A 16,973-nucleotide genomic window follows, 5' to 3' on the forward strand; every position below is an offset into this window, starting at 1 on the left:
TGGATGGGGGGTTCGATGCTTATCCGGGGCACCCTCTCCGGCAGCGGCTCCTAGGCAGGGCGGGGAGGCCGGGGGGGTGTCTCCAGGCACCACCCCTGCAGCTTCCCATTGGCTGCAGGGGCGTTTGAGGTGGGGGCAGCGCACAGCAGCACAACCCCCTCACAGGGGCTGCAAGGACCTGCCGGTAGCCACATGGAACGAGTGCGCAGGAAGCCGCTCAGCCCCACTGCGTTGTTGGGTGGCGGTGGGAGCCCCCGGGCTGTTTTAAATTGCCTGGGGGCGGCAGGTGGGGCCAGGGGAAGCGCGGGGGGAGTGCTAGGGGGAAGGTGGGAAACTTTGCTGGAGCTGGGCCCCTGGGACAGGAATATTCATGGTGCGTGGGCGCCACAGGCCCATAGAACTCGCCGCCCATGCTCACGCAGGAGACTTTAGCTGTCTGCCACATCAGCCATCTCTCCTGCAGGGAGCTGACACCCTGCATTCACTTTGGCACTAACCAGCTGTTGGCATCAGCACATCTGTGACACTGGACTAACTCTGTGAACTTCCTGAGCCCAGCCTGGATCTGTGCTGTTGGTCACATGCACAGAAGGTGAGGGGTTCTCCAAGTGCAGCTGGGGAAAGAAAATCATTATAAATGTAACCCTTCTGCCAGGTGGAGCTGGCAGCAACCAGGGCCGGGTTCAATACAACACAGAACAGGCTCAAGACCCCACCAAGTAACCTGGGAAAATTACACACCACCCCTGGGAGCCTCTGAGAGGCAATACTTCCCCACTCGCAAGCAGAGTCTGAGTGAAGAAAATAAACTTTTAATGAAAGGAGGGAAATCACCAGACATTAATTAGGGAAAATGCCAGAAGCAGGATTCATAAACATAAAACTATTAGCAGGAGACCCACCCCAGCATGCATGGGGCAGTGCCTTCCACCTCATGTTCTTGAGTTCTACAACCAAAAGTTCCTTTTCTGTGCCCCTCTCTGCTCCCTCACCGCACCCCACGTACAGTGGTTGTCCTTGGTCAGTGAGGACCCAGGGCTCAGAGATGCATCTGTGTGAGTTCACCTCCCACCCAGGGAAGAAGGCACCTTGCTTCCGCTTGCTCGGCTGGCCACCACACCGACCACCTGGCCACCCTGCCAGCCACGGTTCCTTGCTGCAGCAGAGAAGATGGAGCCATGGCCTTTGTGTGTATTTACTAGTGTGTCAGTGACAGGGAAGGGAAGGGAGGGCTGTCCCTGGCCGACAGACACAAAAACACCCAAGCCCCCAAATCAATGTCACCAACATAACCCCTACGGAGTGTCAAAGGGTGGAAGGAGGATAAGGTGAAGAGGATGGGAACTGGAGTTATGATAAATGAGGGGGTTAGCTCCCTTTTATGAACAGCCAGTTAGCTATAAAATCCCTATTAGTAGCTGTACTCTACTTGCTTTCCTGTAAAGGGTTAAAAAAGTCCATAGGAAAAAGAAAGGGAGTGGGCACCTGACCAAAAGAGACAATGAGAAGGCTAGAACTTTTTAAAATTGAGAAAAAACTTTCCCTTTGTCTTTCTCCAGAGAGAGGGGACAGAGCAGAGTCAGGGCTATGACTATGCTGTAAAAAGCTTTTTGCCAGGTATGCAAATCATCAGATCATACCTAGAACTACCCAGATATGTAAGCAAATTAGAAAATGTCTAAAAAGACGCTATTAGGTTTATTTCTTTTATTTCCTTATGGCATGTGGACTCCTCTGTGCTAACCCTAAATGCTTTTGTTTTGCTTGTTTTGCTCCTTTAAGCTGGACCTCAAGGTTATTCCTGATGTTTAATTTTTGTAAGTGGATTTCTTTAAATCTAGCAAAAGCCGAAGTTCCAGATGTATTTTCTTTCTTTTTGTTTTTAATAAAATTTACCTTTTTTACTAACAGGATTTGGATTTTTGTGTCTTAAGAGGTTTGTGCACATGTTTTTTTAGTTAGCTGGTGGCAACAGCTGATTTCTTTGTTTTCCTTTTTTAGCTCTTCCCCGGATGGGGGGTGAAAGGGCTTGAAGGTACCCCACAGGAAGGAATTCCCAAGTGCGCCTTCCTGGGTTCCCAAGGGGTTTTGCATTTGGATCTACCCAGGCAAGATCAGAGAAAAGCTGTAACCTTGGGAGTTTAATACAAGCCTGGAGTGGCCAGTATTAATTTTTAAAGTCCTTGCAGGCCCCCACCTTCTGCACTCAAAGTGCCAAAGTGGGGAATCAGCCTTAACAGGAGTGCAGCCCAGCCACCCTGCAGGGAACCATAATAGCAGGTGCCCAGCTCCACAATGTAAAGGCCTGCACAGGACCCTTATGTAATGGAAAGGCCAGCCAGGCAGCTGCAAATTGCAATGGTCAGGGAGACAATCACCAGCCCCAAATCATTTCCCTATGCCCAAAGATGTCAGGGGGAGGCAGCTGCAGCTCAGCTGCTTTATTGGGAACCCCAGAAGCAGATGGTCAGTCTTGTACTGTTTGTTGGCCTAGTGCCAATGCTCATCACAGCCAGAGCAACAGTTCACCCTGTGTGACATGCAGGTCAGCTAAGGCAATCACACGTTCTCCCAGTGTGTGTGGGCACACTCACCAAGCATGGAAAACCTCCTGGGAACATGGGATAAAATTTGGTCAGCAAACTAGAAACAGAGAGGGAAAAAAATGTGAAATTAAAAATAATCAAACATTTGAAAAGAGAAATTTTAAAAAAACACCAATATTTTTATGTTTGAAATGTTGTCACAAAAAGGAAATTTCTTCCAAATTTGCTTTCTTCACAACAGCTATTTTGATGTATCTTTTTCATTAGAAAAGTATTTCACCAGCTCTCCCCTGACATGCTCAGCTCTTGCAAAAGTTAATACTTTTCTGACTCTCCATAGAAATGTATGAAATGGACTTTTTGGTGCATACAGAAAAGCACACGCAGACGCACAGATCCAGAGAGATTTGTCCCAAGGTGCGTGTTTAAAAAAAAAAGTGTCCCAACATTCTCTCATTTGAGGTACAGAGATGAATCCTAGGGCTGTCAAGCAATTAAAAAATGAATCGTGATTAATCATGCGATTAATTGTGCTGTTAAACAATAATAGAATACCATTTATTTAAATATTTTTAGATGTTTTCTACATTTTCAAATATATTGATTTCAACTACAACACAGAATAGAAAATGTACAGTGCTCACTTTATATTTATTTTTATTGCAAATATTTGCACTAGAAAACAAAAGAAATATTATTTTTCAATTCACCTAATACAAGTTGTCACAGACTCACATGTCATGCCCACTGTTGGCCCCATACGGTCCCTGGGGGGAACCCCCTTCAGTGTGACAGCCCTTCTCGGGGGTCCATTCTCTCTCTGGGATTAAGCCCCTCTGCCTCCCGGAACCACACCTCTCTGAGCCTTAGCACACCTGTCTCTCGCCATGGGCCCCCTCAGGGAGTCCACTCGCTCTGGACCCCCGGGGCTTCCACTCCCAGAGGGAATAATGTAATCCCATTCTCTAGACCGGAGTGACTCTCAGCCAGCATAAAGCAGGAGGGTTTATTGCATGTCTGAACACAGCATAGGAAACTCTCAGGGCCCTCAGGCGTGGTCTCCCTCAGTATAGTACATCTAAGTCTCTCCTGCATCCTGGTGGCTCTGCCTGCTCTCTCTCTTCAGTTCAGAGACCCTGCACTTTCCAGCAGGGCATCCGATATCACTGTCCCCAACAGCTCCTCCCCTGTCCTTTGTGTTCCATCCCAGATAAACAGGTTGTTGGGGCCCTCTCTCTTCCATCCTTTGTTCCCCTCTGGCTGGAACTGGTTGGTCAGGTCATCGGGGTCCTCTCTCCTCAGCCCTCTGTCCTCCCACTGACGGCCAAGCTGGGGTGGGCCTCTTAATCACCAGGTCACCTGTTGTTAGGGTTCCCCATCTCCAGGCCATTGTCCAGGGGTCCCGAGTGTGACATTGCACCCCATAATGCTTTATGGAAATATGCTTATGAATGTAAATATGACATAACTGGAATATGTTTTATGCTACATATGCCATGTAACATATCTCTGGAATGATGGCTGAAGCATGAAGAGGCATATGAATCTTTAGTGCATCCAGCACGTAAATATCTTATGACAGCTACAACAGTGCCATGCGAATGCCTGTTCTCACTTTCAGGTAACATTGTAATTAAGAAGTGGGCAGCATTATCTTCTGCAAATGTAAACAAACGTGTTTGTCTTCACGATTGGCTGAACAAGAAGTAGGACTGAGTCGACTTGTAGGCTCTAAAGTTTTACATTGTTTTGTTTTTGAGTGCAGTTATGTAACAAAAAAAACTACATTTGTAAGTTGAACTTTCATGACAAAGAGATTGCACTACAGTACTTGTATGAGGTGAATTTAAAAATACTATTTATTTTGTTTATCATTTTTATAGTGCAAATATTTGTAATAAAAATAATATAAAGTGAGCACTGTACACTTTGTATTCTGTGTTGTAATTGAAATTGATATATTTGAAAATGTAGAAAAACATCAAAATATTTAATAAATGTCAGTTGATATTCTGTTGTTTAACAGTGTGATTAATCATGATTAATTTTTTTTAGTTAATTGTGTGAGTTAACTGCGATTAATCGACAGCCCTACTTTTTATCACAAAGTGAGTTCTCATGTACCATTTCCAGCATGTTTAAGGATTTTTCCCATAAATCATACACATTGCACATTTTTACAGATTTTGACTTCAACATTGCATTCATACCAAGACTTATTAGTATCAATATTAATATTGAACCTATCACAGGTGTGCTTTCACAAGAATGTTTGTCAGTTTGCTCAGTGCCCTTCTAGGATATATGCACACAATTAATCAGCTTCCTTTTTACTTTAGTGTTTCCTTTAGCATCATTTTTTAGTTTGTTTACATCCTTGGGTCCTGGTATTTTAGGGCAAAGTGGGGTAAGACTGTAAGGGCATTCTGCCTTCAAGGGTTAACTTGCCTTCCTTCTTTCCCCTTCCTAGAGAGTTGAAATTACAGGTTTTAGATTCAACAGAATCTATGGGCTGGCCAGCTGCGTTCTCACTGTCAACAGCTTCAGGCAAATTTGTTCCTCCCTTGTCAGCTGGGTAACTTGCATGGATACCAGGCCTTAAAGAGACACAACCAATCCCTAGCATCATGTCTGAATTACAGTCCTTCTGATTTACAGTGACAAATTTTTGCATCCATAAGGCATCTGATGCATTAGAGTTCACCAAGAGACCACAAGACATATCCAAAGTGTCTATGGGTCTATTCACAAGGCTGCTCTGCTGTGTAAAGGCAGGAATCCAGCCTTTCTGCTGAACCTAAGACACTAACTGTTTATATATATATATATATATATATATATATATATATATGCTATCTAGGCTTTTCTCTGTTCCCCTCTCACCCTCACTCAGATTCCTTCCTACCCTATTTGACAGCCAAAATTCCCTTTTAGACAGCCAAAATTCCCCTTCTCTTTTAAATATATATACACACTGCTCCTTTGCTCCCTGTATCTGTAAACAGACCTTCCCTTTTAGAGGCCCCCCGAGCTTCTTCGCGCTCCCCCTCCCCCCCGCCCCCCTTGAGGAGCTGCCTTGACCCCGAGTTCCTTTGTTTGGCAAAACTGGGCATTTGCTCACTTTGCTCTTGCCTGCTGCTGATGGACAAATGCCCAATTTTGCCAAAAAAGTCAGGATGTCCAGGTGGGGGCTTAAAAAGGGGACTGTCCTGGCCAAAACAGGATGTATGGTCACCCTAGTCTGTACTAAGAGCCACCTGGGTAGCTGTGGGGAGCCCCGGACCCTCCACCTGAACTGGTTGAGGAGCCGGGGTGCGTGAGAGCAGCCCCCGGCCCGTGTCCCTGCTCCCATGGGTGCACCACCCAGGGCAGGTGGAGGCTCTGGAGCTCCACACAGCAGCCCAGGCTCCCTCGGCATCTCTAACAATGGCCTGACTTCCAGCCAGGCCAGGAGGCAGGGCCATGAGGGGAAGAAGAGGAGCAGGGGGTGGGGCCCAGTGGTGGGGGTGGGGGCTGGAGGGCGGGGGACATTGTTCTTTGTGCCCAGGGCCCCAATAAAACTTAATCCACCTCTGCTCAGCTGAGACACCCCCGGGCGCCAACTCCCTCTCCTCCTCCATCCCCCTCCCCTGAGACACGTGCCACATCCCTTCCCTCCTCCACTCCTGCTGGTCCTGCTCAGGCACAGCCTCTGACTCCATCCTGAGCCTGACCCCCGCTGATCCACTTCACCTTCATCTTGTCCCTCTTTATTAAGTACAGTTCAATATGTTGTCTGGTTACAGGGGCTGAGGCTTTGTGAAAAACACGTGGCAGGCGACAGGCACCTGAGGGGAGGAGAGGAGGGACTCAGCCAGCGGCGACCAGCAGGTGCCTCGGGAGAGGGGAAGAGCAGGAAGGAAGAGGAGGTGTGTGAGCAGGGCCATGGTGGAAAAGCAGGAGGTGACCCTAGCCTGGCATGGCCTGGCCTATGGTTGGAGGAATGTTTTACTATCTTTCCCTCCTCACAGAGGAGGATTTTGTCTAGGGCCACTTTTTAGACAGGCCACTAGGGGGCCTTACAGAAGAAGTACACAGCTGCAGGCAAGAAGGAAATTAAGGTTATTCTGTTATTCACCCTCCCCTTAGTGTCCTCTGTGAATTCAGCCGGCTGGGCTGGAAGGCTGCACAGCAGCGATGAGATTGATTCAGGTCACTGGGATCAGGCAGGTGTTGAGATGCTAATGGCTCACGCTGCTGAAACTCATGCAGGAGGCTCTGGCTGTCTGCCACATCAGCCATCTCTCCTGCAGGGAGCTGAGAGCCTGCATTCACTATGGCACTAACCAGCTGTTGGCATCAGCACATCTGTGACACTGGACTAACACTGTGAACTTCCTGAGCCCAGCTTGGATCTGTGCTGTTGGTCACATGCACAGGAGGGGAGGGGATCACCAAGGGCAGCTGGAGAGAGAAAGTAATAAAAAAGGCTCGCAAATGCTGAGTACTCACGGGAATTAGTTGGGCAGTGATGTAGTGGTAAAAAAAGAAGGGCATAACTTCCAAACTAAACTCCATATCCCCCAAATGAGACTTTGGTAAACTCTATTTACCCTCGTTTACTCCTAACTACACGACTGTAGTTGCCGAAGGATGGACTTCAGAAGACTAACTCAGGCTGCTATTGTTGAAAATCAGGGACGGAGCGTGTTCCTCACAGCTCTCGCTGGTGCCATCATTTACCATTGGGTTAATTAACAACCGGTTGTTTATGGCAAGACTGGCAAGTGTATCTGCCTGGTGAGCAGCTCTTCAGACTCTATCACCATGAGATGTGGGGCAGTGGACAAAGCACCAGGCTGCTAGACAGGAAACCGACTTTCTAATCCAGGCTCTGTCACCCAGTTCCTGTGTGGACTTAGCTTCACCTTTCTGTGCCTCAGTTTCCCTGCCTCCTGAAATGGGAAATTTCAAAAGCTTTTTTATTCTAACACAGAACAAAATGTTGAAATTTCTCATAAAATGTAAAATTCAGACAGTTTTGAAATGAAAACCAGAGAGGAAAAGTTTGGATATTTTTAGTTAGAAGCTAATGGAACATTGAAATCTCAGGTCAGCAGAGGAGATGGAGTTGTGGCCCTTTGTGTGTATTTTCCAATGTGTCAGTGACGGGGAAGGGAAGGGTGGGCTGTCCCTGGCTGCTAGACACACAGACACAAAAACTCCCAAGCCCCCAAAACAATGTCACCAAGATAACCCCTACAGAGTGTGAAAGGTGGGGTGAGGGTGGGAGAGAAGAAAGAGGAGGAGGGGGAGGATAAGGAGGAGAGGATGGGAAAGGGTGTGCAGCCCAGACACCCTGCAGGGAACCCTGCCAGCAGGTGACCAGTTCCACAGTGTACAAGGCCTGCACAGGACCCCTATGTAATGGAAATCCCAGCCAAGCAGCTGCAAATTGCAATGGTCAGTGAGACAATCACCAGCCCCAAATCATTTTCCTCCACCCAAAGATGTCAGGGGAGGCAGCTGCAGCTCCATAGGGAACCCCAGAAGCAGACGGTCAGTCTTGTACTGTGTTTCGGCCTAGCATCAATGCTCATCATAGACAGAGCAACTGTTCACCCTGTGGGACATGCAGGTCAGCTGAGCCAATCATACATTCTCCCAGTACATGTGGGCACACTCAGAAAGCATGGAAAACCTGGCAAGATAGGACAAAATTTGGTCAGCAAACAAAAGAAACAGAGAGAAAAAAAGTGTGAAATTAAAAAAATAATCAAACATTTGAAAAGAGGAATTTAAAGAAACGACACCAATATTTTTGTATTTGACATTTTTTCACCAAAAGGAAATTTCTTCCAAATTTGCTTTCTTCAAACCAGAAGTTTTGATGAATTTTTTTCATTAGAAAAGTATTTTACCAGCTCTCCCCTGAAATGATTGGTTCTTGCAAAAGTTAATATATCTCTGACTCAGGGCCGTCCTTACCCATAGGCAAAGTACGCAGCTGCATAGGACATGGAGCCCTATGCAGCTGCATGCTGCTCCAGCCCCTGCTCTACCTCTTCCCCATGGCTTTCCCCGCCCCTGCTCCACCCCAGCCCCGCCCCCATTCCACCCCTTCCCCAAATCCCACACCCAGCCCCCACCCTGCCTCTTCCTGCCCCTACTTTGCCCCAGCCCCGCCCCTACTTCACCCCTTCCTCTGAGGACTGAAGCAGGGGTCGGGTGCACCCTGCACTCACCGGGCAGAGGTAAGAGGAGCGACCCGGCCCCAGCCCACTCCAAGCCACCGGCTCCCAGTCACGCCGCTGGTAAGTGCTGGTGGGGGCGGTTCCTGCACTCCTCTGTTCTTTCCTCTCATGTTGGAACCATTATCGTAGCTGACAAGAGAGGTCAGGACTATCTCAATTCCCCTATCTTCCAGCTTTTTAAGAAGCACATTTGTCATACCAGCTCCTGTAGTATCATCACTGTCAATAAATTCTAGAAAATGCTCTCTGACAGTCACCATTGCAGGGACATTTTCAGTAGGTTCTATTGTTGTTACAAAACTCACCATTAAAGTCATTTGTTCCGTATGGCTGATGTCAGGTGTGCAGTCCAGAATAACAGAGTCATATCTTGCTGACTTCAGATCTGCCACAATCTTCTGTTTGACTTTTGTTGCCAGTAACTGTATGATCTCATTTTGAATTGTTATTCCAAGGTAGTGGTGTTCGTACATTTCTTGGGTGGTGACTCTTCTTTGATGCTCCTGGAGTACAGCATCAAACTCAGCCATCAGCTCCACAATTTTAAGGAAGTTTCCATTGTTTGGCACATACAGCTGATCTGAAGTACCACGCAGTGCTAGGTTTTGGGTAGCAAGCATTCTCACAATGGCAATGAGCCTTTTCAGAACATTTTGCCAGTAAAGAGACTCTGATGCAATCTTCTCTTGATCCTGATCATCTATGGTGGCCTTTAACCTTAGTCTCATCTCAAGCTCTTTCCACCTGTGGAATGCTCTCTGGTGATTTGCTGCCTTCTCATGGCATGCCAGATTTCTAGCCAGATTTTTCCAGTCCTTTGTTCCTGTAGAACCCAGTGTGGCTGGAACATTAGACTGGAAGCGTTTGCAACAAAAATAGTATGCAGCATTCTGGGTTTTTGAGTACATAAGCCATGGCCTCTCCACTTTGTCACCATTGGGGATTTCATGCTAGCAATGTGTTGGATGGAAACTTCTGTTTTCATTGTCTTTGGGGAACATGAAGTTTTTCACTTGTTGTGGCCCATGCAGTACAAGGAAGTCCCTCAGGCTACTGCTCAAGTGGGTCCACAGACCTGGATCATCTAGACTTAAGGAACTAAACTCAGCAGCTGCTGTTTCTTGTGCCTCCACCACAATCTTCTCTGATCTACACTTTTCTTCAGGAATGTGCATGGTTACATCCATCTGAGATGGAGATATGGGTGCTGCCGTAGCTGCCAGGTCACCTGCACTCTGACTAACTGGAAGATCAGGCATCTCCTCACCACTCACTTCCTCACTGGGCCGGAAGGCTCACCCTGAACATTTGTGTCTATGTATCTCAGGAGAGCTCCTTCCGGCTTAGATAGAAAAGCTTCCTTTGCTTTCTTTCTTTTTCTGAATGCTGCCCCAGAGGGGCGTTTTCTTCTTTCACTGATTGCTGTTCTGTGCCAGCTATAGTGGCTCTCAACACTCAATTGAAGGGGACAAATAAGCAGGCTGGTAGCAGGGCCTGAGTGAGGGAAGATATCAGCGTCTTAAGGGCCTAACTGGCTCCTACTGCTTCAGTTGACTGCCTGTTCTCCTCAAGTGTGTTCTGGGAAGCAGCAAGAAACAGGAAGCTCCCTGAGAAGCTAGTGTTAATCAGTCCAGGCTCCTGGGGGTGCGCGAGAGGTACATAAGAGGCTCCTCCTTCTCTCTCTCCCTGCAGCTCCTGCTGTTCCCTCTCCCCTTTTCTCCTGCCTGCCTGTTATGTCTCTTGTGCCCTCCTTCCTCCAGCACAGCACTCCACCACCTCTGTGCATCTAGAGCAGAGAGAATACATATGCACCAGCAGCAGACACAATTTTCTACACTCTGGGTCCTAGTGGCACCCCCTCCACAGTCTGGCACCTGAGGTGGCTGCCTCAGTTGGCCTCATGGTAAGGCCAGCCCTGACTGTGACAGGGGGATGGGTGGGACATGCAGATTTTACACGCAAAGGCCCATGTCCTACCCTTATTAGCTGGCTCAGCTCCCAGTGGTGTCAGTACATTGGAGACTGATGGCAGTTTATGGGGTAAACTTTATCAGGAGAACACATAACTATTGTAACAAAATGCCTTTGTGGAGCAATCCCTCTAGGCTAGATCCCAGTCACCTCTTTCTAGAACTCCCCCTCCTCATCTGGGAGCTCTAGGATCTCTCAACTGGCTATTGAAATGTATCAAATCAATGTGATATGTGAAATGCCCTGTCGGAGGGTTCCAGAGAGGGCTCCTCTCACTGCCCTGAGAGATCCCCAGGGACCAGTGAGGCTAGTGCATCTGCAGCTTGTAGTTTAACTCTATCTCCACTGTGACTATTCTCTTAATTACTTCACATCTTCACGTCAGATGCCCCTGCACTGCCTGGAGATTTCCCAGGGGATGGTTATGATGATGCCAGAGAAGTGTCTGTCCCTGAAGGTGACCCTGCTTCAGGGCAGAATGATGAGCAAGGCACTGGGGCGAGTGACAGACACAGGGATTCATAGACAGGTGAGTGGAGAACTACTTACACTTCGCACTGTTTCTGCAGAGTGGGAGGGCTGGAAATGTGGGGTACACAGCAAGGGAACAGCTCTGGACAAATCAATGCCTGTGAGAAAATCTCTCCTCTCTCCATTCCCTGAATGCAGAGGTTTCAGTGCCTGCCATGGGGGGAGGAACAGCAGGGTCCCTGCTGGGTGGTACTTCGTGGTCAAACCAGCAAGATACCTAGGATCCTTCTGCCTCTAGGTTCCAATCCTTGTGTGGCTGCCACGCCCTGGATGTGCTGGATTCCCACCAGTTCACTGCTCGTGAATCTTTTGGGCGGAATCCTATGAACCAAAGTCCTGTTACTGCTACGCAAATGTTAAAGAGCCCATGACACCTCCTGTAAAAGTTGGGCTTTGCCTATTGTCCTTGGCAAAAATCTCCCCTCCCCTCCCGATTTTTCCATGAGCAGGGAGACCATCGGCCACCCCAGAAGAGGTGCAGTGGTGATGAAATGTGCATTGCTTAGTACTTGATAAGAAGAATGTTCTTCTGTTCATTGTTAGGGCAGAGCGAGTTATGATCTTGTTAACTACGCGCTCCTGGCTGATAAGTGGTTGGGTTTTCTACAGGAAGTAACAGGTAAAAAGAGTTCTCACTTGGCAGTGTTAGCTGGTCTGGAAACCAAAGGTTTTAATTTCCAGACTATTTACAGAGATGATGGATTAGAACTTGTCATAGACCCGCCAGAAGACTGAAGGGGGAACAATTCCTAACCATTACTGTAGAGCAGAGATTCTCAGCTGTGGTGCACAAAATATATTCTGGGACGGCATGAGAAGCCAGAGCAGAGAGCAGCGGCTCCTTTCCGGTCACCCAGCTTTGAAGGCAGCGCGGCCCCCAGCAGCAGCGCAGAAGTAAGGATGGCAGCGTATGGTGTTGCCACTCTTACTTCTCCGCTGCTGCTGGCGGTAGTGCTGCCTTCAGAGCTCGGCGGCTGGAGAGCTATGTACTTAAATTGCTCTTTGTGACTCCATGCCCGACTGCTTTTCATATTTAGTGAGAGTTGCATGTTGATTTTTTTTAAATCGGTGTATGTACTTGTGTGGTGGGGGTGGGGGGCATCAACTATAATGGACACGAAGGGGGGTGATCAAATAAGTTTGAGAACCAAGGCTGTAAACGTCGCCTTGCTCTGCTGCTGCCAATCACCATAGAGTGGATCCACTGACTGTCTCCCTTGGTATTTTCAGGTGGGAGTCTGCACTGGCTAAGGAGTGAAGTTGTCTCTGGGATGGACAGAGAAACCCCATTCCCACTTCCTGGAGACACAGGTTATGATGATGTGGAACATGGTGACTCTGGGGGATCAATATCAGAACAATTGATTGGGAAAAAAATAACCTTGTGATGATATAAATGCTTTGCCTTTTTCTCTCAGAACTGCTCCCTCCACTATGATGCCTAGAGACAGTCCCTGCCTGGTAGACAGACAAAGCAGGTGTTTTTATAAGATTTGTGTGAAGTTGCAGGAAATACTAGTGGGAGTTGGAAAAGGTTCATAAACTTTCTTTGTGTAATTTTCCACCATTTGAAGGGGGGTTGAATTTTCCTGCTTTTTTATGCCTATAATTTCTTCATCTTGAATTTTGCCTTTTTCATATTAAATCCTTTCTGAAAGTCTTCCCCATAGTGGAAGTTTTTCTTGCCAGATGAATTGTGCAGTTTCCAGGGTTCATCACAGGGAGGGGCTGAGATACAAAAGAAAGAGACAAGGGCGGGCCACCTCTGGGTATAGCAGGCTGTTTGACGGTGGGGGGGGGTTACACTGAATGTTCTATCAGGCATGTGGTAAAAGTGAGACACCAGCAAGAGAACATTCTGAGATGAGCAACAAGGTTGTTCCTAAACCTAATTCAGATTTGTAACCTTCATTGAATCCAAGGAGATAAATGAGAAATTCTCCCTCATAATTCACACCTGAAATTAAACAAAGAGTGAAAAGAATTCCCCATTAGCAATAAATGTGGAGGATGAATATTTCTGCTAGGACAATAAATGAATTTTATAGAAAATAATAAAAACCAAACTGCTTTAAAACCAACTTTTAAAATCCATTTTAGTTTGAAAACGCACCAAACCAAATAGTTTGCAGCCATATACTTTTTGAAAAAAACCACACCTATGTTTTACACACACACACACACACACACACACACACACACACACTAGCAGTTTAAAACACCAAACCAACAGTTTGCAACAAAATACTTTTTTAAACACCCACACTTATATCTAGCTTAGGCCCCTGAATCACTAACAATTTAAACATTAAAGCCAACTCTTAAGAAGACAAACAACCCCTTTTTAATTTTTTTTTTTTTTTTTTCAGAATAAAAACCAAACTGCTTTTAAAAAACAACTTTTAAAAACCATTTTAGGGCCCCCTCCCCTAACATTCCCTTTTGTGATCTGGGGTGGGGGAATTAAGTTGTCTGCACAACAGGGCTGCTTTTGGCTTTTTTTTTTTTTTTTTAAGTTAATATATATTTTTCTTTGGGGCCTTCTTACAGTATTAAGCAGTAAATCACCATACACAACAATCCTTAACGTTACTGTACCCATTCCCAAGTGTGGGGCCCCTTACAGATATCAATGAATGTATTGGGGCTTGTTTGTTTTTTAAACATGTTTCTTTCATGCTTAAAGTCTGGGGGTTGTTTTTGAAATAAAATGGGTGTACCAGAACCATAGTAAGCACCCTACAAATACCCAGAGCTTTTAAATGTTTGATTGTCTTTAGTGCAAATGCTTGTCCTAAAGTATGGTGGAGGTTTGTGAACCCTTAAAACATTTCAGTTTTGGGTTAGACCCATTTTTAGTTTTGTAAATATATTATTTTAATGACTTTGAGTTGCTAGAAAGAGTGACGCATATCGTTCAACCAACTCCTGGTTTATATTTAAACTGTCCAATAGCATTCAACCAACTCCTGGGGTCATACTTAAACTGTCCAATAGTGGCTGCAAACTCCTGAGGTTTTATTTCCTTTCATATTAATCAGAGCTCACCATCCTCACCCAGCCACCTCCTTTACTGTGGGTGTCCCCCATCAAAAGTAATTACTGATCACTAATATGATTAACCCTGATGGCAACAAAGGTGGGTAATCTCACTTCACCCTGGATATTCATTCAGTTCAACAGGGTGGGTCAGCTGTATTGTACTCAAACACATGTCTGAACTGTCCCTGGTTTTTTTTAATTGTAAACAGATTTTTAGGGGGGTTTCCCCCCCACATGATTTTACAATATACATTTCAGCTTTTTTTTTTTTTTTTTTTTTTTTTTTTACTGTAAATGGGTCTCTTTTACACAAAGACAACAGATCACACTGCAATAAAGATAGGTACCATTACTAAGTAAGGACAGCAGGGCCAAGAAGTGACATTATATAATATATATTTTCAGAGTTAAAAACAGGGAGCATACCTCCTCTTGCAGTCCAGCAACAATTCAATTCAAGATCGTTTCTGTTGAAAGAGCACTGAGGTTTTTATACCATCCTAACTCTTTGTTTCAAACAGACTTCAAAAGGCTGTCGTTAGCAGGTTGATTCAGTCACCACAACTCTGAATTAATAGATACTTAAGGACTTTAGGCCCCCTCCTCTAACATTCCCTTTTTGTGATCTGGGGTGAGGGAATTAAGTTGTCTGCACAACAGGGCTGCTTTTGGCTAATTTTTTTTTTTTTTTTTTTTTTTTTTTTTAGTTAAAATACATTTTTCTTTGGGGCCTTTACAGTATTAAACAGTAAATCACCATACACAACAATCCTTAATGTTACTGTACCCATTCCCAAGTGTGGGGCCCCTTGCAGATATCAATGAATGTCTTGGGGCTTGTTTGTTTTTTTAAACATGTTTCTTTCATGCTTAAAGTCTGGGGGTTGTTTATGAAATAAAATATGTGTATCACAACCATAGTAAGCACCCTACAAATACCCAGAGCTTTTAAATGTTTGTTTGTCTTTAGCGCAAATGTTTGTTCTAAAGTATGGTGGAGGTTTGTGAACCCTTGAAACATTTCAGTTTTGGGTTAGACCCTTGTTTATTTTTGTAAATATATTATTTTAATGACTTTGAGTTGCTAGAAAGAGTGACCCATAGCTTTCAACCAACTCCTGGGGTCATATTTAAACTGTCCAATAGCGTCTCCCAACTCCTGAGGTTTTATTTCATTTCATATTAATCAAATCTCACCATCCTCATCCACCCACCTCCCTTACTGTGGGTGTACCCCCGTCAAATTTAATTTCTGATCACTAATACGATTAACCCTGATGGCAACAAGGGTGGGTAATCTCAGTCACCCTGGCTATTCCGCAGGGGTGTGGGTAAAACCATTCAGTTCAACAGGGTGGGTCAGCTCTATTGTACTCAAACACATGTCTGAAGCATCCCTGTTTGGATGGAAACACTGATCTCTATCACCATAGGAGGGAACAATAGAATGGAATGCCCAGAAGAATGAATGACCTTAATTACTTGCCTAAGTGAAATTAAATACCCAGAGAATTGCTGGGCCTGTGATGACGATGACCAGGGCTTGCTCAGCTGTGGCTCTCCCTCCCGAGTTGCGGAGGCCCAGCCAGGCAGGTCTGCATCTGCAAGCAGGCACCCTGGGTCAGGTGCAGCTCCTATTAGCCATGGTGGCCAAAAGGTTGGGAGCCTCCCGGCCAATGGGCTTGGGAGGGAGGGGGGAGGCAAAGGGGGAGATTGTAGGGAGCGGGATGGTGGGGAGAGGAGCTGTCTCTGGAGGCACAAAGAGGGGGTTGTCCACAGAGGGGTGATGGGTGCACAGGGGCCGGTGGGGGTCTTTGCGGGGGGGGGGGGGGGGGGCGCACAGGGTTGTGTGGGTCTCTGTGTGGCGTGGGGATTGACGGACGGAGCCAGCTGCAGCCTGGGTCTGCTCTGTGGGGGCTTGCAATAGTCCCCCCAGGAAGCCCCCTCTGTACTTTGCATTTAATGCCAGCCCCAGGGTGCCCATCGCTGTCTGACAGTGACAGACTCCTGCTGCTCTCTCTGCTGCAACTCTCTCCTCCGCCCTGGTGTGGAGGCGTGGCCAGGCAGCTCCGGCGCCGCCCCCCCCGCAGCTCCCATTGGCCATGGTTCCCAGCCAATGGGCTGGGAGCAGGGTCAGCGCTGGGCGGGGATGGAGGCAACATGCGGAGCTGCCCTGCCTGGGCCCAGACTCTCCACAGCATGCGGGGAGCTGGGGGGGAGGGGGGGAGCCGCCCCCGAGGTGAGAGGGCCCCATGTTGCCAAGCCATGGCGCGGGGCCCCCCAGAGCACGGAGCCCAAACATTGGTGGAGCCGGGCCCACCCTCATGAATATTCAAGGAGCAGGAGCACCACGGGCCAATATAACTCAAGGCCTATCTCCTGCCCCAGCCTCTGGGGGCACATCGTCCAAGTGCCCCCCTCCAGCTCCCGGGGGGGATGGAGCAGCTGGAGCAGCTAAATGGCCCTGAGCACCCAGAGCAGGGGGCGTTCATCTGGCAGCCTGGCAGGAGCTGATGCCAAGGCATCCTGGGGGTGACTGACAAAGGGGGTGAGCAAAAACCTGGGTTCAGAGGCTGCTCTCAGGGCGATCCTGTGTAAATACACTGACCTTGCGGAGCAGACTTTGGTCCTAGTAACAGTAACAGTCATG

General features: G+C 47.1%; 1 long non-coding RNA gene across 1 annotated transcript; it reads left to right on the plus strand.

The window, feature by feature from the left end:
• Window positions 1-10,686: 10,686 nt before the first annotated feature.
• On the plus strand, window positions 10,687-13,634 carry LOC119565245. Its single transcript, XR_005223878.2, has 2 exons — window positions 10,687-11,279; window positions 12,512-13,634. It is a non-coding gene; the product is annotated as an uncharacterized LOC119565245 (long non-coding RNA).
• The last annotated feature ends 3,339 nt before the right edge of the window (window positions 13,635-16,973 follow it).

Source organism: Chelonia mydas, chromosome 1, assembly GCF_015237465.2.
Source record: "Chelonia mydas isolate rCheMyd1 chromosome 1, rCheMyd1.pri.v2, whole genome shotgun sequence".
In the NCBI taxonomy this organism is placed as follows: Eukaryota; Metazoa; Chordata; order Testudines; family Cheloniidae; genus Chelonia; species Chelonia mydas.